Genomic DNA, 22106 nt, shown 5'->3' on the forward strand with positions numbered 1-22106 from the left:
GGGGGCTTTCGGGCGACGGGCTAGCAAAAAGTGCCCCCCTCCTTCCCCTGCCTCATCTGTCTCATCAGATCTAGAATCTGATTCAGCTGGGGACCTCCACTGTGTCTGGCAATGACTCTGCTTGCTGAGCCACCTAGAATGCTGGACAGTTCCCTGGACAAATCCTTGAATGATCCTGCCTTGAATCCTAATTGCCTTGAACCTTGAACCCTTTGCTTCTCCCATGAACTTCCTGATTCAAACCATGTCTCTGCACTTCCTGGTTGACAGAATATTGTACCTTCCCAGCCAATATCTCGCTTGTCTCTCCTGCTGCCGTCTGTATCTTCGCTACCATTCGTTATTGACATTTGGCTTGTTCCACGACTTCGCTTCTGCTTATCCCAACCCACAACTACTCCTTACTGACCTTGGCTATTCCTTGACTACGCTTCTGCTTGATCCCTACTTGCTATATCTGCTGTTGGACCCTGGCTTGCTCACGTCCTAGTGAGGCAATCCTGAGGACCGCGACCTGGTGCTAACACGCAGCAAAATCCATCTCTACCACCAGGAGCTCTGGTGAACACCAGTTAGTACTTAGATTCCGCACCTCAGGTGAGCCTGCGTCATCTGCCTGGGTGACCTGCCTGTGTTCATATCCTGCAGGGTTTCTGTGTGAGCTTCCACTGCTATAGCTACTGGTCTTCGAGCCCGACCCCTGATCGTGACAATATCCTCCGCCTCCTCATCAGTTCTGATTACTGGATCGCTAGCTGTACTCACATACAGGTGGGTGGATAAAGAAAATATCCCATAGTGTAAGTCTGTAGAACGTAGTTTATTGTGCTAAAGAACCTAAAATTGCACTTACAATCATACTGTGAAATCAGAGTATGAAACAAAAGTATCTCGGGGATGCCCGATCCGTCCAGGATTTAGGTTAAGCCTGATTCTTGACCCCAAAGCCCTGAATTGCTTTGCAGAGATTTAGGATAAAATCTATTCATTCAATGGTGCCCTCTCCATCAGGGGGACTTCCTGGCTTCTATATTCATCTAGAATGCATACCTGTGCTGGGCATCAACAGTTATTGAGTTTTGCGGGTAGGGACACACATCAGTTTATGGTGCTTCCTTTCGGCTTGGTCTCTGTTCCTTGGCTTTTTACCAACGTGCTGTTCTAGTCAATAACGCCATCTATATGTTTTTTGCTTACCTCCCAAGGGGATTAAAAATATAAATAAAACTATGTAATGAATGATTTAGCCCCCCAGAAATAGCTAGTCTTGTGACAGCTGCCTTATACATGACAGTTTCTAACTGATCTGTTCTATGGGATATCTCTGTCTTAACCTCTTTTTCCTGACCTTTTATAATCTATACTATTGGTTTGTATACCTCTATACAGGGACATCTGCTGGTATCAGCAAGCCTGTGTGAAGGGCACACCAATCATAATTTTTACGCAGGCAAGCACTATGTCGCTTAGTATTTGGTGCAGCACTGGTGATGTCTTGGTTTTTCTCGTTTTGCCTAATTTGTTCAGTTTATTCATTCATGCTAGTGTCAGCTCCCATGTTCTGGTCTGCTACATTATGCTAATTGTTGACCCTCATATATATTTTTTCAATTAAATTGCTTCACCCCTGAGTTGAATCATGCTTTACTACACTGATTTACTATCGCCCACAAGAGTGAAATGCTGATTGATCTCGGGGGTGTAATATTCATAGATAAACGCCGGGAGGAGAAGGATGTTCACTTTTTAATTACTTAGGTGACACACTGACATTAAGTGGTCTAATCATGTCTGCATTCACCGTTGGTCTTCCCTTGATTAAAGGCACCTGTGTCTAATCTGCTGATAGACGACGGATTATCATAAAAGTGAACACCCATCCCCTCAGTAATCAGCTCTGATGAAACCGACGTCTGGTCGGTGAAACTAGTCAGCTCCAGCGTTACTTGGATTGCACCAACTAAACCCACCTCCTCGGGGCACTCTCGACCCCTCCATCACTGGCTCAACTTAGGCTCCCCCGGCGTACTGCTCGCCACACTGGATGTGATGTAGGGCCGATATCCACGGACCCATTCGTCGCTACTCAGAGCGAGGCTTGAGCCAAGTACAGAGGGGAAGACGCCGACGGAGGACTGTAGAAGCCGGAGGGGTCTTGCCACCGTATATGGAGGTATGAACTTTATTCCTACATAGCCCACATTTACAACGGTGCATACCGCCTCTCCTCAGCCCAGTACGGAGGACTTCATTACTGTTTATCCCCGCACACCACATGGTCTGTTAGTGCATCACCCAGGGGACAGGTGATATCTCATGCACCAGACCCGACGGCTGCCATTGGAGAGAAGTGCACTGTTTTTCTGGGCTGCCAGCATTTTCAGCGATATCACCATTCACTGCAAGTTAACATCATCCCTGTTTAAATCCTTGCTTGTCCATCATGCCACAGTGATATAGTCCATGACCGGACAATCCTGCATTTTTGAATATTGATTTTGGACTTTTTCCAGAGGATTTCATTCTACTCCATTGGGTAGTTGACACAGCGCTACAGCCCCACCATTCCTATTTCCTAGGATTATCTCCCGCTGTGCAAACATCCCCATAATAGCCGAGTTTTTCTATGTTGTTTCATTCAGGTGATTTCACCACATGCTGTGCATTATTATACTTCATCAATGTTTTTTGGGTACAGTTGCTGCATATCCATTGTTTTTATGTGGTTTTAATTGATTTTATCATGTTCTGTTTTCACATATGTTATGTGTTCCTTCACCAGGCACAAGTGCCTAAATAAACATTGTTCTATTTTTCACCATTTCAAACACCTCGGTTATTATTATTTTCAATGTATCATTGGCACCTATTTTTGATCACCTCTTTCTGGTGAATTGGTTTTGAATCCTCATCTTTTGGATCCATCCAATCCACATCCCCTAGTTTGTTTCAGACTCAGTACTGGTGTTCCTGAGACAACAGGGGATTGCACTTATTAGCTATCTGAATGACCTCTGATGACAGAAGTCTAATTCTGCTCTAATGAACACCGTGGGGATCACAATGCACACTCTGCTGAAGTTTGGATACATTCTGCACCTCAAACAATCCACCTTAACCCTGACCAGTATGGCTGGATTATCTGGGTCTGATTCTTGAGTCGGCACAGGTCAAAGTGTTCCTTCCAGTAGACAAGCTCCAAAAGCTTCGGACTGCGGTTTTACTGCCCGGCCTTTTCTGTGGTTTTGCATGCAGGTCCTGGGTCTTATAGTGTCAACTTTTGAGGCAGTCCCATAGGTGCACTTGCATATGAGGATTCTGCAGAGGGAAATCTTAACCAGATGGGACAAATTTCCCACCTCCCTGGACAACCAGATTCATCTGGATCAATCGGCCAGAGCCTCTCTCTTTTGGTGCCTTCAGTCTCCTTCAAAAGGGAAAATCCTTATGCACTGTTCCGTGGGCGGAACTTCATGTACCAGGTCTCTCTGTGGTGTATATTCCAGGTGTCAAGAACTGGCAGGCTGATTGTCTCAGTCATCAGACACTGGATCAGGAAGAGTGTACTTTACACTCAGACATGTTCTGTCAGATCTGCCTACGCTGGGGCACCCAGGACATGGATCTCCTGTCATCCTGCCTCAATGAGAAGGTGCTGAGGTTTATGGTGAGAGTGAGGGATACCCTGGCAAATGCAACAGACGAGCTCGTTGGTGCCTTGTTGTCGCTATCATCTCATTTATGTGTTTCTTCCTCTCAAGCTCCATTCTCATCTGCTGCACAGGATAGAGGCCAAAGGGATTCTGGTATCTCCAGATTAGCCTCATCGACCCTGGTACACTAACAAGTTGAGGCTGCCCTTTCAAGAAGCTCTCCTGTCATAAGGACCGATTTTCCACTCTGCCTTACCATCACTGGCATTTTTGGTATAACTATTAAAGGCCAGGTTCTAAAGGAGAGGGGGTTGTTGTTCTGTGATCCCTTCAATTTTGAAGGCATGCAAGCCTACCTCTTGGAAGTTTTATCATCGCACCTGGAAGGCTTTTATTGCCTGGCTCTGGGTTTCCATCCACGCTTCTTCTCAGCCTAAGTTTTGGCCTTTCTCCAACAGGGCACTTAACAAAAGCTTGCTTTGGGTGCCATTAAAGGCCAGGTTTCTGCCCCCGGCAATCTTCTCTCATTCGCCCATGGCCACGCACTCCTTGATTCGTACTTTCATCCAGGGGGTTTGCCATGTGGCGCCCTCGTGTGTTCCCCTTTACCACCACGGGACCTGAACTTGATTCTTCGAGTCCTCCATAAGCCTCGCTTAAGAGCATTAGGGATATTCTTCTATTTACATTTTCTCATAAAGTCACCTTTTTGGTTGCCATCACTTCCACACTACAGGTGTCACAACTGGCAGCCTTATCCTGCAAGTCTAGTCCCTATTTGGTCTTACAGAGGGATTAGGTGGTTCTCTGTCCATGTCCCTCCTTTCTTCTGAAGGTGGTGTCGGATTTCCACCTAAATAAGGACATTTTCCCTGTGTCCATGGCCTTTGCACCGTAAAGGGGATTATGCAGCACTCCTTGGCTGTGATAAGGAGGGTTTGTGTATATCTAGCTGCTACGGCTTCCTTCTGGAGCTCTGATTCCTGTTCGTGTTCACAGACAGTCCACCATAAGGCCTGTCGGCCTCCTCTGCCACTATTTCTCTGTGGATTTGGCAGACGATTGTTCTGGCATATACCATTAAGAATCCACTTTTTATTTTATTTTTATTTGTTTTTTACTCACTGTAAAATCCCTTTCTCTGAGTTAATTGATGGACACAGCACCCACCTCTCTATTTGATTCTTCTATTTTTCAGGTACTGCTTTGTGACTAATATTAGAATTAGGTAGTGGGGGCAGCTAGGACTGCCCATAGATGGTGCTGTGGTCTTTTCTGCCTAGTGTCATAGGTGGTGCTATAAAACCTATCGTCAAAAATGAAAAGAGCTGTCTCTGTAAATGAACTAATTTTACAGTGAGTATAAAAAAAATCCTGCTTTGTATATGGTTTCTAGCAGTCCCTGCATTTATTAGAAGCAGTTCTGGTCATTTTGTTCAATATGCGTATTAATCCTGCCAAAAATTCAATGAATTAACCCTAAAAAAAAAGCTAATGCAGCCACCCCATCTGTTAGGCTATAATATATTTTTGGGAGGGTTAGACATTGTTTAATAGTGTGCAGCCTCTTTGGATCCAGTGGCTGGGGTTCTCTATGGTAGTCATAAGGAAAACAATATTAGTGATGTCAGCAAACTACTCTTCAAAATGATAGTGCAGCAGTGCTGCCAGCTTTTTAATTGTTTCCCATAGGCTCAAAAAAGGCAATTTGATCCTCTCTCCAGGCCTATTCAAATTAAAGATAGAACATTATGTTTTTTCTCTGTTCACAATCACTAATTACAGAAATCCATACAATGTCTGTATACAAAAGCCAACATTTGTTCTGGTGTTCATTACCCTCCTGGGGTAGAAAGGTCTGCCCAATTAGGAAGCAAAACATGAACTACAACTTTGTTGCCTACAGATGCTTCTGTTCAGATTTAATTTAAAATGATGCAGCATGCAGTAAAGCTGACAGTCTGCTAATCGTTTATCTACAGCGGTCATTCAGCTCAATATACAGAGTTTTAGCAAAGTGCATTCAAAATCTTTAGGGGGCATGTTCAAACAACTGTGTTGAATGGCACACAAAGTCTGCTCCACAACTCACCAGTGTTGAGATACAGAAATTGCAACAGCTCCAATTTTAGGTCTATTGGGGTTTGTTAGGCAGCTCATCCAAATGATTAAGTTGTCTTAACCAATGCATGTTAACCCTGGGTTTCTTATAATTCAAGCCATTGCACTATGATCTTTTCTACTGGATGATGTTCCAAGCGCTTGTTTGTTGAGAAAGATGCAAGTTTTCTACTCTTTTAAATACACTTTGGAGATACAGTTTTACACTACGTGGAGCCTTTCTTTATCTCTATGGTCCAACACACTGTTTTGTCACCGATCTATGTGGAGTGGATTCATTGCGTTGTTACGTGTGGAAACGTTTGGAGTCTTTTAGTATTACTCCTGGACACATCCAAAATGTGATTGATCCAGTACCTATATGGGTAACGGAGTCCATATGTTCTGGTAAGCAGTCATTTTTACAAGTGGTGGAAGGTTTTCACATTGAGGATTGGAGCAGAGAAGGTGGCACGATCCTGTTCTGCGATTATTCACTGCACTGGGATATATGTTTTCTATTCTGCGGACTTTATCCCCTTGGACTGCACTTATTTTTATTGTTGCTATATATATTTCTTCACATTTTTTTGTTCAGCTTATTATGGGATATTTATTTTCTGATTTGGTTTAGCACTGCACTTTTTTTGATTATCTGTCTATTGCAATGACGTCCATTGTAGTGCGAGGAGCTAGAGATACACTGGAATTAGCACAGTTTCTGCACATTTCACACTACTTCCATGGCACTTTCTCCTTTTTATCTAGAGAGGAATTTTCACATTGGTTTCATGGGCAGAATTTTTAAGCCTTATAACAGTGGTCACAAGTGTGCCACTTCAGTTTCCCTTCTTGAGTCAATGTTTGACGTAGTTCAAATAAATAAATAGTGTTGCACAAATAAATTACATAATTTAAAAATAGCAAAAGATAAATATACTATAAAAATAAATATCTCACATAAATCTAATATCAGATCAAAAACGCATAATGATGCTCAACATGTAAAGTGCAAATGCAATAATAGTGCAATAGAAGCACTATTATTGCATTTGCACTTTACATGTTGAGCATCATTATGCATTTTTGATCTGATATTAGATTTATGTGAGATATTTATTTTTATAGTATATTTATCTTTTGCTATTTTTAAATTATTTAATTTATTTGCGCAACACTATTTATTTATTTGATTTATTCACACTGAAGTGGAGTGTCTGCAGCAAATTGCTTATACATCTAATATTTAGAGGTTGCTCACAGGATCCTTTCTTTCAATGTTTGACATAGACCTTAAGACAGACATAGTACAAAAGGTGGTGGTACATGAGATAAATTTCCCATATCTTTCTGTGGAATTAGATATGGGTGAGACGTCTAAAACTGACATTTCATCCAAGCTTAAAGTGGTTGTAATCCTAAAAAAGAAAAGAGAGGGATCCTGTTCCAGTGCTTGTGCTAATCTGCCGCTTTCTAAGCTGTAAAAAACCTGGTTGATCCTGCCTGCTCTGTGTCCCCCTCTGTGTTCTGACCATGGTTATCATGGCTGCTGATCCCTAATTACCGTAGTCAGGTACATGCCTCTGTTATCCTGCTGCTCCCCCTCCCTCCCTGCCTGTCCGCTCCGCTGTGTGTTTCTCTCCCCCCCCCCCCTCTCAGCCCCTCTCCTGCCACTATTAGTAGCTGGCAGTAAAAGTAAAGAACAATTACAGCCATATCCTCTGTTATAGTCTTCTCTCCTACACTGTGTAAATGTTTTTTGTAAAACCAAGCATGCAAATACCTAATCTTTGATCTCTTCTGGCTGGTCACTTTGGTCACATGACCTCCCTGACTGACGTTAAAGGGGGTCTCGGCTCCTTCCTCTGTAGCCTGTAGATCGGTGGAATAGAGCAACCGGTGGTCATCTGACCGGTTATAAAAGATTAAAGATAAGGTTTTTACAGGCATTGATTTTAAAAAATCAATTACGCAGTGTAGGAGAGATTATAAGAACAGAGGATAGGCTGTAGATGCTCTTTACCTTTACAATTACTTCAGGCAAACCATTGCTACCCTTATTGGTCCTGTATTCTCGCTGCTTAGCATTCTAGCAGCCAGAATCTATTTAACCCAAGGTCTCCAATATGAGGTTCCTAAAATTACCTAAACCTGCTCAAAATTTCACACTCCACTCATTCATAGAACCTTTTTATACATGGACTGGTCTCAGTATGAGAAGATTTTGAAAAAGAAAAAAAAACATTTTGCACAGCAATATCATTTTGAGGTTCCTGCAAAAGTGGACTATCTTGTAGGTAGACCCTGCCACTGCTTGCCCTGTAGATGATAATCCACTGTTCAAGAACCCAGTGGATAAGAGTTTAGAGACCCTCCTTTCGGCCATCTTCTCTTTAGCAGGCCTTGTCATGTGACCTACATTTGCTTCCACAGCAGTCTGTCAGACTATTGCTGTCAGAACTAAGCTCATGGCCTGAGATAAGAGCTCCATCCCTATGTGGATGCTTTAACCCTCATTTAGCTAGCCCTCCTACCAGTGGCTTTACACTACCGCGCGAACAGCTACGCAAGTTCTTTTCATCTATGCAAGATCTTTTGGATTAAAGGCTAGTGAGCAGAACTCCCATGTAAGAACTGTCTTGTGCAGTTACCCTTAGAAAGTAAACACCTGTTTGGCCCCTCTTTGGATAAGTACTGGAGTGCCCTCCACCCATAGAAAAAGAAAGTTTGTGCTTCAATTAGAACCAACCTTTTACACCTGAGGTTAGTTCCAATTTTAAGCCTGGAATGTTCTTTCATAGAAAGACATGACCCTCCAAACCTGGTTTCAAGCTCTCCTTCCAGTGATGGGGGAGTCTTTTGGTCATAGGAAAGCTCAGGAGCCCTGGACCAGAGTCATTTCCAGGGGCTATAAACTGGGTTTTTCTAATGCTTTTTCCTGTTTCATGCTTACAAACTTATCTCTCCCTGCTAAGGCTGGCAGATCTTTTTGCTGCTTTTCAGCAGCTTCTTTCTCAGGGGAGTCAGTGCTTTTTTGCCTAAAGAGCAACACTTTCAAGGCTTCTGCTTAAACTTCTTTATGGTAACAAAACCAAATGGAGGTGTCTAGCCCTTTCTGAATTTGAAAACCCACAACTTGTTCCTGTGGTGTCAGGAACATAGCACCAGCCATTGGGCCAAGGCGAGTTGTTGAGCTAATGTGCCCATGATTAGGCGGGAACATTTCTATGGACGTAGAAGACACGCATGCACGCATGTCATTGCTCGCACATATGAGCATTGGCATGCATAGGGACTTGCATGCATGTCCACTGCCACCAGGCAGCCTATTTAAACCTAAACTCTGCAATAGCTCTTTGCTGAATGGTCTTCAGTCTTGTTTCTGTTTCTGTGATCCAGTTTCTGATATGCATCTAAATCCTGTTACATGATTAAGCTTCCCCTCTGACCTTGCTCTCAGATTCTTGTCTGCTCACATTAACAGTATGCCTCCATTATCTACCTTGGCTTTGACGACTTACCACACTTTAGCCTAGTGAATCTGTACCTCGAAACACGATTGTTGCGGACTTCTGCCTATTCCTTTATCTCATTCTGTTCATGTCCTGGTGTCCTTCAGCTCGGCTATCATTTGTCTGGGTTTGGGACCTGACTCCTCCCTCAACTTGACTTGACATCTCCACAGTGCATTGTCAACTGTACCTCTGCTTATGGGATGCCAGTTCCTGCTTATAGTGTCTACATTTTGACAATTGTGGCTTTCCTTCACCCCAGCAGGCTCTGTGTCTCAACATCAATGTTTGAACAGTAACTGTGCAAGAGGTCACCCTAGTCATCTCAGGCTCTGCATACAGGTATGTGAAATTTAGGTTCAAAGGTTCTTTATTGAAGCGGTCAAGTCTGTCATTGCCTGTTTTCTTCTATGAGATTTTCTGGCTTCAATAAACATTCAGGATGCTTACTTACATATTCCCATCTTTCCTCCCCATCAACACTATCTGTGTTTTGCGGTGGGTGATCTGAGTTACAAATTTGTCACCCTTCCCACTGGCCTTTCCACTAAGGTGCTTGCCCTGATCACATACGCTTTAATGGCATGCATGTCGAAGCCTAAGTCTCAGAGATAGGGGCCTGTCAATCATTCACCCCTACCCTCTTTAAGGCCAGGAAGTTGACTCCCTGGCCAGTCTACCATTGCACAAGGAAGGTCTGTATTTCTTGGTGGGAGGCAAGGAAATTTCACCCTAGTAAGTAAAGCTTGGGGTGCATCCTCTCCTCCCATCCTTCCCCATCTCCCCCCACCATCTAGTCTGAATAAGCAACTGGCTGTGAGAACCCTCAAAGGGCAAATACTGGTCTTTGCCATTCTTTTTTCCTGTCTCATTCTTTAGTTAATGCCTTTGTTCTGGGTGTTGCACGCATCTCTACCCCTCTACGTCCCTTTGTCTCCGTGAGACTTTACCTACAAGGTGGCTTTTCTGTTTATCTAAAAAGTCAGCTATCAGCGCTTAAGTGGTCTGGAAAAAGCAGCATGCAATATAAATAAATTAAATAAACAAACACAAAAAGTCCCTAAAAAGAAAAACACAGAGCTGTATGAATAATAGTGTTGCTCTGCAACAAGTACACTAATGTATACTTGTTGAAGAGTATCACTATCATTCATACAGCGCTGTTTTGTTCTTTTTTTTTATTGCCTTTCTTGTTGCTCTCACCTTTGCACAGAGGGTTTCTTAGTTGGTGGCCTTGTTCTATAATTCAGAATAAGAATCTTGAGTCTTTTCGAAGGACAAGGACAAGGTAGCCCAGAGGCCTAAAGCTTTTTTTCCTCCCTAAAGTGGTCTCTTCCTTCCACCTCAACTAAAACATTGCTCTTCCCTCTTTTTGTCCTGCTTCCAAGGAAATTTCTCCCTCACTGTCTTATGTGGTATGCAATGTTAGAGCCCATCCTTTGACTACAGCCTCTTTTAGGCAATAGAATTCCTCCTTTGTTCTTCCAGAGGGTTTTTGTGGTGGGCTCCCTGCTTTTCACTTTACCAGTGCTAGGTGAGTTAATCAACCAATTTTTTGACCCTATGGTTTGAAGGATAGTGTTCCTTCCTTCCCTGTTAAGATGCATTGTACTAGATCTAATAATCCTTCATGGGACTCTACAGTGCCAGGCACATGTCTCTTAGATAACAAAAACAAGAGAAGGGCATACAGACCTAGTGCAATTTTGTTAAACATTTATTGAAAGATAAAAAAGTTATCATACTCCTAAACACATGTAATCAATGCGCATGTCAAGCACTGTATGGACAGATATCCTCCAGGACATGGACTGTTCTAATACTGCAAGGAGGCCAGATGGCATCTATAAAGGTTAGGCTGACTTGTTTCAAGAGAGAACCCTCCTCCTCAGTTTTTCCTGATTTTTGGCTCTAAGGAAGAGGGGTTTCCCTTGAAACACATCAGCCTAACCTGTATAGATGCCATCTGGCCTCCTTGCAGCATTGGAACAGTCAATGTCCTGGAAGATATCTGTCCATACAGTGCCTTGACATGCATATTGATTACATGCATTTGTGAGTATGATGTATGACACCTTTTTTTTCTTTCAGTAAATGTTTAACGGAATTGCACTAGGTCGGAACGCCCTTCTCTTGTTTTTGTTATCTTTCTAGTTCTTGTGGATACCCATGGTTCGGAGAGGGCAGCTAGATCCTAGGCACTACTAACGAAGTAAAAAGATACATTTCCTTCTCTTAAAGCATAACACCCGAGCGCACTTTTTGTTTCATGTCTCTCAGATTTGCAAGTTTGTCTTATTGTCTTTTGTTTACACATTTAGGTACTATTAGGTGAATATTCAGGTCTCCTAAAATGCCATTCTTGGGCATAAGGTGTTAAAGGCGGCTTTTGGAATTATGTTGACACTTTTTGCCCCATTGTTATGTGGTCCTGTTGTTTTTTTGCTGTGTAGTCACCCCTAAATTGGACTGCTTCTGGACACGCCATGGTAAAGAATAAAGATCCCTGTCCTCTACTGTACAACTAAGAAGTGGCATAGGTCACGTAGGGATGTTCCAACAGATTTTTGACCAGTGTTCCATAGACTAAAGGTAGCTGCTTTATAACCCATGGTAAAGACTAAAGATCCTGTGTTCCAGATTGGACTGGTAAGTCAAAAACCCTATATCTCTGTCGCTCATTGACAGACGTAGTCCTCCTTGATTAATATCAACTCGGGTTATACTGCCCACTACAGGAGTAGGACTAGACAGGAAAGAAAACATTCTGGCCACACCCTAGGGGCAGTCCCAGAGGGTATATCCTCTCACTTCATGCTACAGCAAATCAGTTTTTTTCTGTCTAGTTAGGAGTAAGGACCTAGATTCCTTGCTAGGATCTTTGGTCCTGGCAGGATTTTTTTAGAAATACTTTTTTTAGACAGCTTTTTTTCTCCAGTGTTCCTGTGAGATCTTCAAGCAAGTACGCTGAAACTGGGCGATGGGCTGGATGTTGAGATCCAGTGGTCACCCCAGTTCAGCCTACGAGCGCGTGCAGGCCATAGCTCCGCGCTGGGTCGGCCGCGACATAGTCCCACTGGACGGGGACTGACCCTGCGAGTTAAACGTCTCGCCTGGACGCCAATGACCAACAGAGTCACGGCGTCCGTATTGGTCGACAGCCCCCCCACCCCAGTGGAGAGGGGTTCTGTCAGGAGTTGGCACCCGCCTGGTTCCGGTATGGTGAGTAGAATGTTCCCCCTCTCCCCCTGTCGGGTTTGTTGGTGGACGCGGGCCCCTCTCTAGGATGGTCGGACACTCAGTTTCTGGGTCTCCCCTCTATCCTATAACAGGTCACAGATCCCCCAATTTGAGTGTGATTTTTGTGAATAGAAACCAGGAGGCTTGGTTTGGGAGCTGACTATCTAAAGTCACTATATGACTGTAAGGGTGACTGAAGTCAGTGGCAGACTACTAAAAGGCATTACTATTGAGGTATAGAGGTATCCTACCTGTCTAGTGTGTACACAGGCCGATGCCTATGCCCGAGTTACTGCAGCCACAGATCGCCATCCCTCCAGAAAGCCGGTCACTTCCACAGGCCGCACAGCCTCCCGCAGGCCGAGGCACTTCCGCAGGCCGCACAGGCCGAATGGACACATCCCGCAGGCCGCTGCTAACTTGCAAGCCGCCGCTATCCTACACAGGCCGCTGCCATTTTCCTGCAGATCGCATGAGGCCGCCATATTAGCGTAGCCTCGTGTCTCCAGCATGGGGGCGGCCATGTTTGAGGTGACCAAACACCTCGTGGAGTAATTGGGAGGCGCCGGAAGGCGTGTAAAGGGGCGGAGCCGCCTCCTTGGCCCAGGGAAAGCAAGCCAAAGACTTCCTGTCTGTAACAGACAGTGCTGGAAGCAAGTTGATAAGAAACTTCTGTGCATCAGGTGAGCCTTGGGGTCTCTCTCTCTCTCTCTTTTTCTGAGGGGTCCAAGCAGGTAGGCTGGGGGACTAAGTTAGAAAAAAGAAAAAAAAAAAGATGTTTTTTTCTTGCAATTAATTTTTTTGTGTTTGCTGGCAAGTGTCTTGTTACATGAACCCTGCCACACATGTATCCCCACCTGATCCCCTCAGGGTGGCCGCAGGACCCTCCAGTACCCCACTTGTGACGATGCATTATCAGCAGTTTTGGAGTCTTTGGTATCCCGGGTGGAGGTAGCCTGTCAGGAACGGGGGTCAAGAAGAGCGACCCCCGCCTACCCCTATGTCATCTGATACCTCAGATACGGATTCTGAGCTGGTCATTGCAGTCCCTTTTCTGGGGTTGTTGTCTCAGGTACGGTCTCCTCAGACAGTAAGGAGGACGCTTCTGCCTCCGCCATAGCACAAGAAGCGTTGGTGGAAGCACTAGTTGTGTCTGTCCAGGAAACCTTAAATCTTGAGGTTACACCGGCAGAGGTAGCTGAGACTCATATTCCTTTTTTGGTACTAGCAAGCCTACCAAAATGGTGATGGGTTTCCCTTGCCCAAATATGGTCGTCCATAAATGAGCCCTGCTATTTCCGCATGGCTAGGCGCTATCATTTTGAGGAATCCCTCATTACAAAGATGGACGGTACCACCAATAGTGGACTCACCGATTTCCAGACTAAATAAAGCCACTGTTATCCCGTTGGATTGACAGAATGGGCCCCACCCATCTCTAGGGTGGGGGGACGTCTTCACCGGTTTCCGGATCCAGGGCTTTCCAGAATCCCGGATAAAGGGGTTCGCAAGGTCATATGGTCGGGATACAAGATCGAGTTTCGATCACTTCCACCGGTGCGATTCTTCCCTTCCAATAGTCGACATCCCCGGGTCGCTTAAAAGCTTTGCGGGGGACAGCTTGATACAACAAGCAGTGGTAGTTCCCATTCCTTGGAGGAGTTCTAGTTGAACTTGTTCACAATGCCCAGGAAAAAGGGCTAGGTGCGTCCAATTCTGGTCTTGGAAGAGATGGAGTCCATCCATACAGTGGTGGCCTCCCTGCATTAGGGGGATTTCCTGGCGTCCATAGACATTTAGGATGCCTAGCCTTATATCCCCATTTTCGCAGGACATCAGCGTTTTCGTTGCTTTTCCCAAAGATCATCCCTGGTTCCCACCAGGAGACTGAACTATCTATGCCTAATTTTAGATACATCCTTGGCAAGAGTGTTTCTCCATGCGGAGAAACTCCAGAAGATTCAGTCAATGATTCGGATGTTGCTGTCCGTCAACTGGCTGGGATTGATGGTCGCCTCCTTAGAGGCAGTACCGTTTGCCCAGTCTCATACCCGAATTCTCCAAAGAGGAGATTCTTCTCATATGGAATCGGAATCCCGATTCCCTGGACAATCGGATTCGATTAAGTGAGCGGACCAGGGAGGCTCTGGTCTGGTGGCTTCGGTCTCCGATGCTCAGCCAGGGAAAGTCATTTCTTCTGATAAATTCCAGGTTAATGATAAATGTGTTGGAACTGAGAGCGATCAGACTTTTTCTGATTTACTGGACCGAGCAGCTCCAGGGAAGCCCGATTCGGATCCTATCGGACTATGCCACGGTCATGACTTAGGTCGATCACCAAGGGGCACCAAGAGTGCCCTGGCGGCCATAGAAGTGGCCAACATTCTTATTGGGGGAACAGTTGTTCCAGTTCTCTCCGCGATATTTATCACGGGGATGGACAGGCAGATTATTTCAGCCGTCAGATTCTGGATCAAGAGGAATAGTCTCTTCACCCAGAGGTATTTCACCAGCTGTCCCTTCATTGGGGCACCCCGGATATGGATCTGTTGGTAGGTTGGCTCAACAGGGCTCGCACCCGCGATCCTCTAGCGGACGCAGCAGACGCGCTGAACGGCCCGTAAAGGCAGTATCAGCTACTATATGTCTTCCCCCTCTCAAATTGCTGCTGAGATTTCTCCGCAGGATAGAGGTGGAGGGAACTCCCAGTTATCCTGGAAATTCCGAGCTGGCCTCGTCAAGCCGGGTACGCCGACTTGGACAGGCTAGTCGCGGACGCTCCTTGGAGACTTCCTCTCAGGGAGGATCTGCGGTCTCAAGGACCGATCTTCCATCGTGCTTTACAGTCGCTGGTTTTAATGGCCTGGCTATTGAGACCCAGGTACTGAAGGACAGAGGGTTGTCAGCTTCAGTTATTCCTACTCTAATTAAAGCAAGGAAAGCGACTTCCAGCAAAGTCTATTATCGCACATGGAAGACTTATATCGCGTGGTGTGAATCTTTGGAATTTCCCCCACGTACCTATTCGGTGACCCGAATCTTGGCTTTTCTGCAAAAGGGGGTTGAGCAGAAACTATCCTTGAGCACTTTCAAGGGTCAGGTTTCAGCATTAGCAATCTTCTTTCAGAAGCCTTGGGCTACTCATTCCTTGGTGTCCAGGGGGTGCGGCACTTGGCTCCGCCAGTGCGCGCGCCCTTACCGCCCTGGGATCTTAATTTGGTGTTTGTCGGTTCTTCAGAAACCTCCCTTTGAAAATATCAGGGAGATTCCCTTGCTTACATTATCCCAGAAGGTGGCCTTCTTGGTGGCTATCACTTCTGCACGCAGGGTGTCAGAACTGGCTGCATTATCATGCCATTCCCCATATCTAGTGGTTCATAGGGATAAGGTAGTTCTTCATCCGAAGCCATCCTTTCTTCCTAAGGTGGTTTCAGATTTTCATCTGAATGAAGATATTGTGCTACCTTCCTTGTGTCCTAAGCCCAATCATCCTCAGGAATATGCGTTGCATTCCTTGGATGTGGTTCGGGCAATCAGGGTATACCTGAAGGCTACGGAATCGTTCCGTAAGACGGATTCACTTTTTGTGATCACTGATCACGGATGGCCCCAGAAAGGGGTTGCCTGCATCTGCCGCGACTATCTCCAAATGGATTAGACAGACGGTGGTACAGGCTTATTCTATTAAGGGTCGGAATCCTCCGTTCCCTGTTAAGGCGCACTCCACTCGAGCGCTCAGTACTTCCTGGGCCTACCGCCATCAGGCGTCAGTGGTCCAGGTGTGCAAGGCGGCTACCTGGTCGTCGGTTCATACCTTTACAAAATTTTATAAAGTTGATGTGATGGCATCGGCGGATGCCTCATTTGGCCGCAAGGTTTTGCAGGCTGCAATTTGAGGAGACCGGTGGTCTACCTCGAGGGTTTTTTTCCGTTGGAATTTCAGTTGAGTCTCATCGTGTGATTGATGAGCCTTTAAAACTTCTAGTTGGCACCGGTTGGGCCTTCTAGATTGGATTTTGATTTCCATTTTCCCACCCCTCATTTGTGGCACTGCTTTGGGACGTCCCGAGTTGATATTAATCAAGGAGGACTACGTCTGTCAATGAGCGACAGAGAAAAATGGATTTTTGTAAAATCTTACCGTAAAATCCTTTTCTCTTAAGCTCATTGACAGACGTAGTACCCGCCCCTCTGTTTTTGAGTTGGGTTGGGTTAAATTCTCTAAACACTGCTTTGTGACATAACTGATTTGCTGTAGCAGGAAGTGAGAGGATATACCCTCTGGGACTGCCCCTAGGGTGTGGCCAGAACGTTTTCTTTCCTGTCTAGTCCTACTCCTGTAGAGGGCAGTATAACCCGAGTTGATATTAATCAAGGAGGACTACGTCTGTCAATGAGCTTAAGAGAAAAGGATTTAACGGTAAGATTTTACAAAAATCCATTTTTTTCTTCATCGTTGTTGAGAAAGGTTTAACTTTTTTTTTTTTTTTTTTAGCATGACTTTTCCTCAATTTAGACTCCTGTTTCATTGCTACTTGAGCTCTTCTCTACATAGCATCCATCCAGATCTGCTTTTCCTCAGCTTGAATTTGGAGTGCTATACTTTTCTGTCCTAAATGTTCTGTCCTAGCCTGGAGTGTGGCTTTCAAATGCTAGATTCAGCTTGTGGCACCTTCCAGACATTGTGCACTTGTAAAGCATTAGTACAATGCAGAGGGAAGCTAGCTTACTTAGTAGAGCGCCTTTGCTTCTTTACTCAAGACTTTGAAAGAAGGGCCTAGGATACAGGGTCTTTCTAAGGTTAAAGTAAACTGACTGGAAGAGAAGAGTGTATATTTGCAGGTAAGCTGTTTATGCAGTTTACTAGTAACATTGGTTTGTGGCAGTTGTATGGTTCTGTGCCACACAGCCTGTCTTTTATACTTCAGTTTTTGTAAGACTGCAGGGGGCTTTAATAATAAAGGGTATAGACCGGATAGAACACAGTCACAGATTTCAAGCAGTACAAAATATTTTTAGCATTATAAGGGCAACAAAAACTGATTGTGGCTAATCTGAATAATTGATTTAATTGGCCAGAATAATAATGTATTCTGGCCATTTAATTGAGTTAACCCTCAATTGTTAATCGCACGTTTACACTTTTTTTTTCCGGCCTCTAAATGCCCACATCTGTAATGAGTTGTTAGGATCGAGCCCACCAGGAAGCTGGAACTGCACACTGCCAATCATTGGCAGCGTGTGTATGTGCGGCTGCCGGTCGGGAAATGCCTCACAGCATACGATTGGCAATGTGCAGTGACAGCTTCCTGGCAGCCTCGATCTGAACACGCCTAACCCCATCACCATCTGTAAACTCCTCTAAACATCTATGTGTGCATGGACACATAGTCTAGCATGCAAGGGCTTTTAGAGGCAGAAAAAAAAAAAGCATTAACAAATGTCCAGTGTGCATTAGGCCTTAAGGTAAATCTGTAACAAGCTTGAGAAAATCAGACTAAACATATGGTGAAAAAATTGTCTTAGAGAGTTCCTACTGAAAACCACATGTCAAAATGGATCAGCACTATCCACCTCAATTAATTAGGGATGTCTCACATCAGATCTAAAGCTGATTGAGGAGGCTTGTGAGGTAAAAGGAGAGCAGAGTCAAGTTCAGCTTTTATAGAAAAAGTCAATATTTACATAATAATGTCTAATTCTTGGTATCTACCAAAGGTTCTGATTTGAGGTTATCACTGAAATTGCTTATGCAATTTGAATTACCCAGGTATGTGGCAGGTTTACACTGCAGTATTATAATACATTTAAATGATGTAAAACTAATTTAATTATTAATATATGGCAGCCACCAGACTCAAAATTAGGACAGCGGGTTTTTTATTTAAATTATTTTAAGAAATAATTTTCTCCTTCAGTTTAGGCCTCCAAATGATGCATACTTGTCATGAAACAATAGATACAAACTAAATAACATTGCTTTATATTGTTCCTAATTATTCCCAAACAACTAAGTGTGCCACAGTAAGGGTTAAAACAATATATCATTTCATGTGACTTGCAGGGATGCTTTATGCTAATTAATGAGTTCCTCTGTCTATAAACTGATCTTCTGTAAGTCACAGATCATTACACACTCAGTGGTATTATATTTCTTTTTCTTTTTTTTACAATTAACATTTGAAAATACAAAACACATTAATAATGGATGGGCCATTGGTTACTTTTCTTTGAATCCTTGTCAAAATTACAATTTTGAAAATTATTTAGAGCAACAAGATTGTAAAAAGTAACAAGGACCCTTATTGTCTGTTTTGTCAAAGAGATAACTTTTATATCACTGTCGTTAATGTCACTGGCCAATTTGGGGTAATTGTATGGATTGGATGACATTTTTGGGGTATCCCAGATGCCTTTTAAAAACCCCTGTGTCCTGAGTTTTACAAATTGTACCGTGCATGAGCTGCAAATATGATTCAGGCAGCAATGTTTAGTATACTGCTAGGTTACAGAAGAAGTACAAAATAAGTAGGTAACTAATTAAAGGGGAGTTAATATGACATAGTAAGAGCTTGTTCAGCAAGGCAATTTGTCTTTTTTTCTGGTTAACCACACTGCATTCTGTTGAGCTTAAAGACGTAGACCTTTTTTTCAGCATCCACAAGCTTATAAAACCAATACACCTAAATACACATGAGCTATGGGAATATGTGGCTAAACATGATAATTAATAATTTGCCCTTTATACACCATTTTTTTGCATTGTGTTTTGAGATGAAGTCATGTTGCCAGTTGATTGGAGTAAAAGTCTTTATCAGATTGTAACATATGCACCCATATAGTCAGTTCTTTAGCAGTTTGATTGTATCAGGCTCATTATGAATACAATTCCTCAGCAAAACATAGTACACTTAGAATAAACATAAGCAAATATCTTCAAATAAACTACAAAGACAATTGTCTTGATCCACTGCTTCAATTTCTTTTTAATTGTGTTTATATATACATTTTTTTATTTTTTTTTTTATTTACAAGCTTAAAACAAAATGCTCCCACCTATTCTCCTCCACCATCAAGTAATACCAGTTCAGAACAATCAACCCATACAGACTAATATCCTAATACCAAGAGGTTTACAAGTGTGCAAGCCTCCTGATATACAGAAACTAGTCTTTCTTTCTGTCTGTCTGTCACAAAAGAACAGACAAGAAGGCCCTAGTAAAATGCAAATACAGTTTTACCACGCCCATGGTGCACTGCCCTTTAGCTGTCTACCCAACGCAAAGTTAATTGTAAAAAAGACATGCATTTAATCTTTATCTTCAACAAATATCACCAAGGTTCAATGTTGTTCCTCATATTTATTACAGTAGATGGAGATGGCCACATTGTAGATTGTACACTGTCATTCTCACCAGGGGTAAGAAACTTTTGCATAAACTATTAGTGCATTTCTGTGCTGTCTGCTTGGGGCAATTGATGAGAAAGAGACAGTGCCTGACCGCTATGCTGTTTTTCAACAGAAAGTAAAAGCAGCAAAATAATTAAAGACTAGGCCTAATGCCAACCGCATATTTTGAAATGTGTTAACTTTTATGTAACCAATAATCTTATTTTGTTGGTTTTAGTGGGTTCCTTTTCAGCATTTAGAAGCTTTTACCTGCCCTACAGAAGGATATTTAGAACAATTTTAGAGCTCTGGCCCCAGAATTGGGGCCTAGTATACCTAGATATTTGAGATCTAGTTTCCATGTATTTGCCATGCAATCTTGTTAATTTGTATGACGTAATAAAATCAAAAGCACAAGCTGATTTCAACTGATTCAAAATGGCCATGCCGACTAGCATTTAGGTTAGCAACAAATTACTTGCTAAGATTAGGGCTTGTGTACAGTCCATCTTTCTCAACAACAAAATCCCATTGTGGTTTTACAAAAATAAAATCTTATCTTACACACTTGATGATTTTTTTAACCACCGTGGGTCCAAGAGTCCCTGAGATGCAGAGAATGTCAAACATGCAGCATCCCTTCCTTCTGTGTAGGCCAGCGCAGACAGCTATTGCTCATGCAAAATAAGTTAAAAACCTGCCATTCCTTGCTTCCCTTAGAGATGTGAATAATGTGGTCATTATATGGCACTATGCATATAGCATTTATAGAAACTGCAACACCAATAAAAAATCTTAAAGTTGCAGTTATTCTATAATTCACTTAATTCTTCTTCCTTAAAAAAAAAAGCATGATTTATATGCTGAAAACTAATAATTTGCTTGTTTGTTTTTCTGGGGGAGCCCCATTACATATTAAATAAATTAAAGCTGCAGACAGCAACATATATATTTTTTTGCACAAAATATTTTCACATAATATACCGCATAGCCATGCAAATGTATGTAGCTAATTTGGGATAAATATGGAGTTTTTCTTTAAGTAAGGAATATCAATTTATAGCAGATGTTTAGAAATGGAGTGTTGCTTTTAATAATGCTGTCATCATTACTCAGTACTGTTGATAATGAATGTGGATCACCCTTATAGTAACAGAAACAAATTTTGGCCAATATTATGTCATGGCTTAAGTGCTTAAGTCTAAGAGAGATAAGAGAAGGTAGAAACTGCCCTGTGTATATCAGTGACAGAGCCATATTTCAGATCAGGATGTAGATCTTTCTGTACCCTTGGCACATTAAGTAGATTTAAAGCATGCAAGCAGCAAGCTTGGCTTTTAAAATCCTTGTTTTTAGTGATCATCCTTTTTTTTATCCTGGAGCTGCAGAATCGTAGAAGAACAAAAACACTTCCAGAGGAGTTATGTCCTCTTTACAGTGGCTCATTTCTCGTCTGAATTTATGCCTAGAAGCAGAGGCAGCCCAACAGCACTGCAGGCAGTTTTAACGAGACAATTCATTAAACAAGCAGCACACACGGGCCGTAAAGAACATTAATTCAGCAAATGAAAAACTAATAGAGTGTTTAGTGGGCTCTTTATCACAGGTGACAGTCTGAACTCTCTCCATCATCACTGTTTACTGAAGTGATAGTGGGTGCTGCTTAATACTACTCTTATCTAATGGAATCTCCACTGTATCTTGGGCAAGGCCGCTTGCATGTTTGATTATGTTTTCAGAGTGTCTGCCATATTTTGTTTCTACTTCACTTAGCTTTACAAATGTACAGCAAGCTTAATGTTGGACATAACAAATGCAAATTCTTCACCATGATTTATGCAACCATACCCAAAGTACTGAATTTCTCCTATGTATAGCCAGTTGAACTTTTCCTCTATGCTGACATTTAATATCCTTTTTTTATAGTGAATATATCATTTTTTTCAGTTTTGGACAAGGAAGATAATGATTAGAACCCCTGCTAGTTTTTTGTCCCATTGGGGATATCTCCTCTCACTTTCTGTCCAATAGACACAATAGAAAGTGAGAGGCAATCTCATTTTATAACATTTTCCCAAAACAAGAATCCCCCTTGGAAGATTTTCCCTCACCTCTTGTGCCTGTGTAAACTCGCAGTGTTGATTTGGCCATCATTTTCTGTCTCTTAACATCATTTGGCAATTCGAGAAGATGAATCCAACCAGCGGGTTA

At 43.0% G+C, this 22106-nt stretch overlaps 1 protein-coding gene across 1 annotated transcript in view; it reads left to right on the top strand.

Annotated features, from left to right (window-relative positions):
• The window catches only part of EXOC4 (exocyst complex component 4), an 809165-nt gene that overhangs the window by 680488 nt on the left and 106571 nt on the right, over positions 1 to 22106 (top strand). The window lies entirely within an intron of this gene.

Source organism: Pelophylax lessonae (genome assembly GCF_965119305.1).
Source record: "Pelophylax lessonae genome assembly, chromosome: 4".
Lineage (NCBI taxonomy): Eukaryota > Metazoa > Chordata > Amphibia > Anura > Ranidae > Pelophylax > Pelophylax lessonae.